Raw genomic sequence first — 10,557 nt, 5'->3', positions numbered from 1 at the left:
CTCGGCGGGCAGAGAGCGGGGGCGGGGGGGGGGCGGCCGGCGCGGTCCTGCCCGGCCCTCCCTGCCCGACCGGGCAGGGAGGGCCGGGCAGGACCGCGCCGGCCGCCCGCCCCCTCTCCCTGCCCCGAGAGGGTAAAGCTTGGGGGGGGGTGCGGGGAGCAAGAGGTGAGGAGGGCGTGCGTGCCTCCCGGGGGTGTCCTGCAAGGCCGTGTCCCGCACGGGGGTGTTGCCCGTAGGATCCACTGCATGGCAGTGATCCACTCCGTGATGTCCCACACAGCGATGTGCTGTAAGGGGATGTCCAGCACAGAAGTGACCCGCAGCAGCCACGTCCAACACAGCCATATCCTGCACACTGATGTCCTGCACAGCCATGACCCTCACTGCAATGTCCTGTACAGGGACGTCCTGCACAGTGGTGACCCACGTGGCAATGTCCCACACAGCCACAGCCCACACAGCAGTGTTTCACACTGCAGGGACCCACACAGCAGTGACCCGCGATGACCCTCACAACAGTGTCTCCCACAGTGATGTCCCCTCACAGCAATGTCCCAAGTGGTGATGACCCTGACAGCGATGTCCCACACTGCAGTGACCCCCACAGCAATGTTGCACACAGTGATGTCCCTCCCACACAGTGATGTCCTGCACAGCAGTGTATCACAAAAAAAAAAAAAACCAAACCCAAAACAACCCAGCCTGACCAGCAGGTTGAGGGAGGTGATTCTCCCCCTCTACTCTGCTCTTTTGAGACCCCATCTGGAGTACTGTGTCCAGCTCTGGGGCCCTCAACATAAGAAGGACATGGACCTGTTGGAATGAGTCCAGAGGAGGGCCACAAAGATGATCAGAGGGCTGGAGCACCTCTGCTATGAATACAAGCTGAGACTCTCTGGGGTTGTTCAGCCTGGAGAAGAGAAAACTCCAGAGAGATCTTATAGCAGCCTTCCAGTACCTGAAGGGGCCTACAGAAAAGTTGGAGAGGGACTGTTTAGAAGGGCATGTAGTGATAGGACAAGAGGTAATGGCTTTAAACTGAAGGAGGGTAGATTTAGATTAGTTATAAGGAAAAAAATCTTCATTGTGAGGGTGGTGAGACACTGGAACAGGTTGCCCTGAGAAGCTGTGGAGGCCCCCTCCCTGGAAGCGTTCAAGGCCAGGTTGGATGGGGCTTTGGGCAACGTGGTCTAGTGGAGGGTGTCCCTGCCCATGGCAGGGGGGTTGGAACTAGGTGATCTTTGAGGTCCCTTCCAACCCAAACCATTCTATGATTTCATCATGCAGTGATGAGCCACAGAACAATGTCCTGCACAGCAGTGTCACACAGCCATGTCCTGCACAGTGGTGGCCCTACAGGACTGATCTGCACAGCTATGTCCCACCCAGTGGTTCCCAGCACAACAGTGACCCACACAGCTGTGAACTGCACAGCCGTACCCTGTGCAGCAGTGATTCACACAGCAGTGACCCGCACAGCTGTCCCAGAGCATCCTCATCCACCTCCACACAGCCCAGCGGGTGGGGATGGCCTGGGGCCACCAGACATGGTTTATTGGTACAGGCACTTTCTCTTTTCAGGGCACATCCCACACTGCCAGGAGTATTTGCTTGCGTTATGTTTTTCATTTTCTTTATTTTTTTTTTAAGCTCTGTTTCCAGAACAAACAAAAGAAGCTGTACTTGCAGGTGCACAAGGAAAGCAGGATGGATCCCCAAGTGAAATCCTAAACCATGAAGATTTAGATTCTGGTTTTCAGTTATCTCCAGTCCTAAGAGGTTTTCAGGATTAATGGGACCTGATCATTTTAGCCAAAAATCAAATCCCAAAAGTAAGTAGTGAGGTGACTGCAAAAATACAGTAGATTTGCACACTTGAATTTGCAGATAGCTGCTATGGCAAGAGACATCTGGTCTCCCAAAGCAGCCTACAGATGGGAGGCAGCAGTCTATTACATTATCTGCTGCATGTGGGTGCTTGGATCCCCTGAGACAGCTCAGACCGGACAGAGTTTAATTTCTTCTAGCCATCACGATGTTGCTGTTTAAAATGTTGTTTAAATCCTGGAGGACTGGGTCTGTGCTGTTACCCAGTGTGCCAGTAATGAACTCACTGGCATGTTGCCACCCAACAACTTGAACCTGTGAAGAGCGAATGCTGGGGGATTTCCTGCTGTGGATGAGAGGAGAACAAGACTTGCAGCCTGCCTTGGTAAAAGGCAGCGTGAGAGCAGGAATGCCTCTTTGTTTTTTCCTTTCCATTATTGGATTCCTGTGTTTCACCTGAAAGGCAAAATATTAGCAAATTGATGTAGAAACTACCTTTGTAAGTAGATAAATCATGTGCAGGTGACTTATGCTAAAGGGATAATTGAGTAAAACTTAGATGAGTTTGGAAGAGCTTAAAGAGTGGCTTTCTCTTACTGGATATGTTTACAGAAAAACAAGAAACTACGTCTGCAATGGTCTAGTAAAAGAAAACAGAATGCAAATGAAAAATGTTAAAATTTCTGCTAGATCCAGTAAAGCAGATTCTTCAGAGCAACCAGAAAAAAGAATCTTAATTAAAGGAGAGAACGAGCTCACCCAGTTTATTCAAGCAAATACTTTGGGTTTTTCCCTTTTAGTTTAGTTCCTCGCTATTAGGAGTAGCACTAGGTAATTTGTGAGTAAGAAAGACAAAGAAACAGAGTGACGTGTTCTCGGGCAATGAAGCAGTGTTGAAACCCTTACAGGCAATTCCAGCAAAACAGTCAGGGATTTCTTTCTAGTTTGACACGAGATGGTCCACAGAAAGTAGGTGTTGCTTATTCCCTGCTATTGGTTATCTTTTAGTCATGCAGATAACTTTATGAGGAAAAGCAGTTCGGGGCTGATATAAAAGGCATGTTGTAGGTAAGCTTAGGGATGGGCAGAGCCCTTGCTCTGTCTTCCTCGTAAGCCATGGAGGAGCACTGCATGGAACAGAGGTCATCGGTCATCTGTTCCATACATGCCCTCAGTGCCGAAATACTTCTTCTTCATCCCAGAGGTGAGGAGAAATCTCAGGACTGTATTGTAATCCTCTCAAAAGCAGGTTTTGCTGCTGGCTCTGAGATTTTGCAAAACACGGTCTAGCTCAAGTTGCCAGCCATTTTTGTACTTTTCTGCCATTTCTGCCCTCTTTTAGCTTTGGGTACTCAAAACTCAAATTCCCAAACTAAAACATAATTGCAGTATTATATAATAGGAGGGGGAAAAGAAACCAAGGCTGTGAAACATGTTTTTCAACTAATTTCTCCAACATGTAAATGGTTCCAATGAGTCTTTTTCCATTGTTTTCTTATTTCCAACCAAAGTGTCCCCATTGCCTTACATGGAATTCTCCTTGGTTTATAATACCACAAAGACAAAACTGAGCCAAATGACCTCCAACAGTAAATTAGAAAGAGAACTAGTCTCCATTATTTACCATGCTTACATTATTAACTGTAGTTATTTATGCCTTCTCTATATAAAGCATGTAAAGCAGAGCAAAACTCTTACTCTCTGTCCATTCCTATGGTGCGCTTCCACCCATATTATTAGGCAGAAGACTGAAAACACCTACAACTGGGAAAAGCTTCAGTCTGGGAATAAAAATATGTTTGCTAGTAAAATACCTCTCTTTTATTTTTCAAGTTTAACTTACAGCCTCAGTGACTTTGAGGACCTGATATAAGGACTATTCAGCTCAACTTCAAAGTCTTTTTCAAATACATTATCTGTCAGCCTGCAGCATTCCACATGCCCACACCTCCTCACGAGCAAACTCCCTGGAAGGTCCTAACTTGCACAAATGGAGCTCATTTTTGTTTGCTGCTAGGAGGTTAATCCGATGGCAACAAAACAAGATGACTTCAAAGAACCTGCAGGGCATTTCTTTTTCTTTTAGACCTGTATTTGCACACAGCTCTATTTATTTTACAGAAATACCCTTCCAAAAGCAACCTGCTTACATTTGCAATTGAAACAACACGGTGACCGATGTGACTACAAAGGCTGCAGGCTGTCTCCATCGTGCTGCACAAGGATCTCGCTTCCTGGGAGCACCGCAGTCAGCTGCAACTTGAGTTTGTTGTAAGAGGCCCTTGTTCCTGTTGTTCTGAAAAAGGAGACTTTCTCCTGATAAGAAATAATCCCTACTAAGGTGAATAACCAAACCATGGTGTTTGCTAGTGTAGCTGACAGCTTAAAGCAATAGCAACATTTTGCATGTAAGAAAAATGAGAAATGATTCCTCTTCATTAACGATCAGCCTGTGTAAGAACACAGTAGATGATACATAAAAGAAGGCTTCTATAGTTTCGTAGCCCGTGCTGTTATACAGAAAGCACAGTGCTGTTTCAATGACTAGCTTGAGCTGTTCTACATTGAATCGCTCGTGAGCGAGCATGCTGAGTACCTGGCCGTATTTGAGAAAGGTCATTTGCTGCTGTGCAAACAGCCTTCCCCTTCCACCCGCTCTGCCCTGGCAGTCCTGCCATGGGAGACACATTGGCTTGCTGCGTCTCAATTACAACCATCAATTTTGGCTGGGGTTGGTAATGATGCATGAAATTGCTTGAATTCTAGAGGTTAGTAGGAATATAGTAGAGCTATCTGTCAAGGTATTTTTAGCTGATTTTTAAAGGCTTTCACCCTCCCTGTAAGTTACTGAAGAAATGTCGAAGTACTGAGATGAACACAGAGCTGCTGTCAAGTTTCCATGCAGAACAAGTCAGGAAAATCTGTATGCCCAACCTAAGCGGATAAGGGCTGTAAAATATACTTTTCCAGGTTTTTTTTCCCCTGAGTTTCTCTTTTTACAGGTTCAGAGAGCTGAACCGAAATGAAGCACCTGAACCAGCGTGAGGAAGGGGAGGTAGCCCAGGGCAGGGCGGGCAGAGGGCTGCAGGACTGCCTCCACCGGCAGCCGTTAACGATGAGACTGGCTCAGCTAGTGCACGTGGTAGAACATTCCCCTTACTCTATCAGGCTACAACTACATCTTCTGTCTGAGTAAACAGCCTATGGCTTATGGAATAATAGTACTGCGGTCATAAGTACATTTTCTCATGTTAGTTCTTATTTTATCTTAATTCTAAATTCTACTATAATCTAGAAGTCTCATCATGATGTCATTCCAATTTTCATTTGTCTTGATGATGTTGAGAACGGGATTCCCCAGGGATCACTCACAAGGGATCATGCTGAGTACCTGGCTGTGTTTGAAGAAGAGCATTTGCAGCATAACTATTGATGCATAAAGTGCTGAGTTTTTTAACTCCTAGTCCTGGAAAGTCATCTTGTTATTCAGACAACCTGTCCTGGTTCTTCAGGCCAAATAGGACAGTTGTGCTTTCAAAGGCTGTGAGGAACACAATCCACTTGACCAGAGATGTCACCAAGAGACTCAGGGATGTCACCAGGAGACTACCAAGCCTTGTACAGTCCACTGACTATTATCTGCTGCTGTTTTCATGTGGGCACCAGTGATACAGCCGGGAGTAGTCTGAGGAGCACCAAGAAGGATTGCAGAGCCCTGAAAGCGGTGGTAAGGGGCTCTGGAGCACAGGCAGATTTTTCATCAATCCTCCTGGTCAAAGGGAAGGGGTTTGAAAGGGTCAGTCAAATCTGGTGAATCAACAAATGATTACAGGACTGGTGCCACAGCCAGGCATTTGGCTAGTTAGACCATGGGACTCGCTTTGAGAAACCTGGTCTACTAGGGGCTGATGGAGGTCCATTTGTCAGAGAAGGGGAAGACCATCTTTGATCATAGGCTGGGCAGTTGAAGAGGGTTTTAAACGAAAGTTGCCGGGGGAGAGGAACCTCAATCCATCCCACTCCTACCAGTTTGATGCCAGTGCCAGCAATAGATGCCCAGAGCTGGGAGAAGGTTCACAGGTCAGCAGGAGATCACCTGAAGTGCAGCATAAAGGAATTCCAGCCACTCCAGCCAGTAACTCAGCTTCATTGGGAGCCCAACTTAAATGCCTCTATGCAAATGCACATACCATGGGGAATAAACAGGAGGAGTTAGAGAATTGCGCACGCCTGCAGGACTGTGATCTTATTGGCATCACAGAAATGTGGTGGGATGGCTCCTGTGACTGGAGTGTTGGAATGGAAGGATACAGGCTCTGTACAAAGGATAGGAAGGGGAGATGAGGAGGTGGTGTCGCCCTCCATGTCCATGACCAGCTGGAGGGCATGGAGCTCTGCCTGGGAGTGGATGAGGAGCTGACCGAGAACTTATGGGTCAGGATTAAAGGGAGAGTGGGGACAAGGGACATTATAGTGAGGGTTTCTGTAGGCCACCCAACCAGCAAGACTGAGTGGATGAGGCCCTCTACAGACAGATAGGAGCAGCCTCACATTCACAAGACCTGGTCCTCATGGGGGACATCAACCACCCTGATATCTGTTGGAGGGACAACACAGCAGGGCACAAGCAATCCAGGAGGTTCCTGGAATGTGTTGATCATAGCTTCCTTCTCCGAGTGACAGAGGAGCCAATGAGGAGAGGTGCCGTGCTGGAGCTTGTTCTCACCAACAAGGAAGGGCTGGTGGGGAATGTGAAGCTCAAAGGCAGCCTTGGCTGCAGTGACCATGAAATGGTGGAGTTCAAGATCCTCAGGGCAGCAAGGAGGGCGCACAGCAAGCTCACTACCCTGGGCTTTAGGAGACTTGTTTGATAGAGTACCGTGGGATAAAGCCCTGAAGGGAAGAGGGACCCAAGAAAGCTAGCTAGTATTCAAGGATCACCTCCTCCAAGCTTAGAAGCAATGCATCCCAACAAAGAGGAAGTCAGGCAAAAACTCTGGGAGGCCTGCATGGATGAACAAGGAGGTCCTGGGCAAACACAAACATGACGTTGATAGATAAGGGAAGAACAACTGATGTCATCTACCTGGACTTGTGCAAAGCATTTGACACTGTCCCACATGACATTCTTGCCTCTAAATTGGAGAGACATGAATTGGATGGATGGACCACTCGGTGGATAAGGAATTGGCTGGTTGATCGCACTCAAAGAGTTGTTGTTGATGGCTCCATGTCCAAGTGGAGACCAGTGACGAGCGGCATTCCTCAGGGGTCTGTATTGGGACCGGTGCTGTTTAACATCTTTGCCAGCAACATGGACAGTGGGATTGAGTGCACCCTCAGCAAGTTTGCCAACGACACCGAGCTGTGTGGTGCAGTCAGCACTCTGGAGGCAAGGGATGCCATGCAGAGGGACCGTGACAGGCTTGAGAGGTGGGCCTGTGCAAACCTTATGAAGTTCAACAAGGCCAAGTACAAGGTCCTGCACATGGGTCGGGGCAATCCCAAGCACAAGTAAAGATTGGGAGGAGAATGGATTGAAAGCAGCCCTGAGGAGAAAGACTTGGGGGTTTTGGGAGACAAGAAGCTCAACATGACCCAGCAATGTGCACTCGCAGCCCAGAAAGCCAACTGTGTCCTGGGCTGCATCAAAAGAGGTGTGACCAGCAGGTTGAGGGAGGTGATTCTCCCCCTCTACTTCGCTCTCATGAGACCCCACCTGGAGTACTGCGTCCAGCTCTGGGGGCCCCAACATAAGAAGGACATGGACCTGTTGGAGCAAGTCCAGAGGAGGACCACGAAGATGATCAGAGGGCTGGAGCACCTCTCCTATGAGGACAGGCTGAGAGAGTTGGGGTTGTTCAGCCTGGAGAAGAGAAGGCTCCGGGGAGATCTAATTGCAGCCTTTCAGTATCTGAAGGGGGCCTACAGGAAAGATGGTGAGGGACTGTTTACAAGGGCATGTAGTGACAGTACAAGGGGTAATGGCTTTAAACTGAAAGTAGATTTAGATTAGATGTTAGAAAGAAAGTCTTTACTGTGAGGGTGGTGAGTTACTGGAACAGGTTGCCCTGAGAAGTTGTGGAAGCCCCATCCCTGGAAGTGTTCGAGGCCAGGTTGGATGGGGCTTTGGGCAACCTGGTCTGGTGGAGGGTGTCCCTGCCCATGGGATTCTATGATTCTGTGACTCCTGTTTGTTAGCTATCTTCCTGCAGGTGTGACCAGGTAGTTTTACTTTTTAAATGCACATGATCAGCCAGAGTAAGAGAAGGTGGCGGTTTAACATAGCACTTTGCAAAACAGAACTATCTGTTATAAAATAAGCATCCCATGATATTATTCCACATACTTCCCTGTTTCTTCTGCTTTTGAGTTATTTTGTTTGGTAGTTACAGACCCCCTCTTTTCTGCAATCATGACTAAATCAAGTACTTCCCTTCCTGATGGAGGAATCATTATTACCATTTTAAAGACAGGAGGAAAAGATGCTGAGAGATTAGGGCCCGTATCCAGCAAAACACTTAAGCACTTGCGTAACCCGAGACACATAATAACCCCACTGTAGGACTGTTCACTTGTTCCAAGTTATGCAGTCTTGGAGGATTTACTGAACCGGGGCCTCCTGGTGTGCCCGAGGGCTCCCTGAGACGCAGCTCCCTCACTCTCAGCTGCACACTGTGGCCACCAGCCTCTCCTTGCACAGCTCGGAGCAGCCACGCTATTCTGCCAGATCTAGAGCAAACGTTAGCCCTGATTTAGGCCCAGTCAGCTCCTTTCTCATCAGGATAAAAAGCTGAATAGAGGAATACTTATCCTCAAATTCATTACCTAAATTCATGCAAAAAGTAGCTAAGACTGTTTATTTCTCATTAACCTGCTGTTATTTCTCATTTGCGCTGCTGTTTTAAGCTATAACCAGTATTAGCACAGTCCAAAATTAAGTTTGTTTATTTCTTTCTCAGTTATCACCTCCAGTAGCAAAGATTCAGCATCTTGGAATTAGTGGATGATTTTGATGATGGTGCATTTTGCGGGGAAGAATGCAGGTCCCCCTCCCACAGCTGATGAGCGTGCTGTGCTAGCAGGAATAAACACACTTTTTTTGTCAATGAAGAAAGCAGGAATAACAATGAGTTTATGAAATTAGGGCACTGAACTGTTGAGAAAGAGAGTAATTTTTCTGATCATAATCCCACTTTTAAAAACCTCTGCCAATCTTTCCACTGGTCTGATGAAAAGGTGGATTTTGCTGACTTGAATAATTTGAAAGTAAATGATGATTCTGATGTACTGGCTGGCAGAGGAAAGTGTTTATATAATTGTGGGCTTCCTAATAACCCTCTTCATAGCTAGAAATGGTGCCAGGGAAGCTGCTGGCTATGTAAAAATGCTTTCCCATTTCCTTGCCTTTATTGTTTTCTGTCACAGCTTGTGTTTTTTTAATTAGTACATGAACTATTTTTAGTGTCCGTAGACAAAAATGTATTGTTCGGGCTAAAATGAGGCCAGGTACCATGAAAATGCATTCAGGGAAAAACATTTGGAAGCCAAGTTTGTCTTTGGCTATGTGCAGTGAAAGTTTGCACGCTTAGCCCAATTAGTTACAGCCATGTCACTTCACGTAAGTGAGTGTAATTGTGCCAGCACGCAGGGCAGATTTTGGCACTCGGGCTGCAGAGAAGTATTGAGAACCGCACACAGCTAGCATTTGCAGCATCTAGAATATTCTGAATTATTTTGTCCATCTAAATTCCATGCATATCTTGCTGTCTAAGAGCAGAACAGTGAACAAAGCTTTTCAGTCAGATGATGGACTTACTCAGGCAAATGTGATTTTTGATAAGGCACCTCTTTGTAACTCATCCAATCAACCCCGTAGAGTTCTCAGAATCCCTGTGCTGTAGGCAGACCATACGCTATCCCGAGTTCTACCCGTATGTGTACACACACACGTGCTTGCACCATGCAAGTAAAGGTGCAGCAAGATTTTGTGAGCCCTGATTCAGCCTGAAGGAAATAGAAGAATCTTTTCTACATGTAACTCTCAGCCGAGAGGCAAGATGTGGAGACCTGTCATATCCGTTTCCTGCAGAATTCCAAATCAAGCTCAAAGTCTTGATCCTTTTCTTCATGGTTGCTGTCCTGGTTTCAGCTGAGAGGGTTGATTTTCTTCATAGTAGCTAGTGTGGGGCTATGTTTTGGATTTGTGCTGGAGACAGCAGTGATAATATAGAGATGTTTTTGTTCTATGGACCTATTGTTGAACAGTGCTTACATGGGGCCGAGGCCTTTTCTGCTTCTCACGCTGCCCTGCCAGCGGGATGGCTGAGGGTGCACAAGGAGTTGGGAGGAGACACAGACAGGACAGGTGACCCAAACTGACCAAAGGGATATTCCATACCATATGACGTCCTGCTGAGTTTATAAGGAGCTTGGGGGAAGAGAGGGATGGGGGCGGTGGCATTCAGAGTGATGGCGTTTGTCTTCCCAGGTAACCGTTAGGCGTGACGGAGCCCTGCTTTCCTGGAGATGGCTGAACTCCTGCCTGCCCATGGGAAGTGGTGAATGAATTCCTTGCTTTGCTTTGCTTGTGTGCGCGGCTTTTTGCTTTACTTATTAGACTGTCTTTATCTCAACCCACGAGTTTTCTCACTTTAACTTTTCCTGTTCTCTCCCCCATCCCAAAGAGGGGGAGTGAGCGAGCGGCTGCGTGGTGCTCAGCTGCTGGCT

The sequence above is a fragment of the Grus americana genome, chromosome 2 (genome assembly GCF_028858705.1).
Source record: "Grus americana isolate bGruAme1 chromosome 2, bGruAme1.mat, whole genome shotgun sequence".
Taxonomy (NCBI): domain Eukaryota; kingdom Metazoa; phylum Chordata; class Aves; order Gruiformes; family Gruidae; genus Grus; species Grus americana.
The sequence above is the reverse complement of the archived record's forward strand: the minus strand, read 5'-3'. Positions refer to the sequence as shown.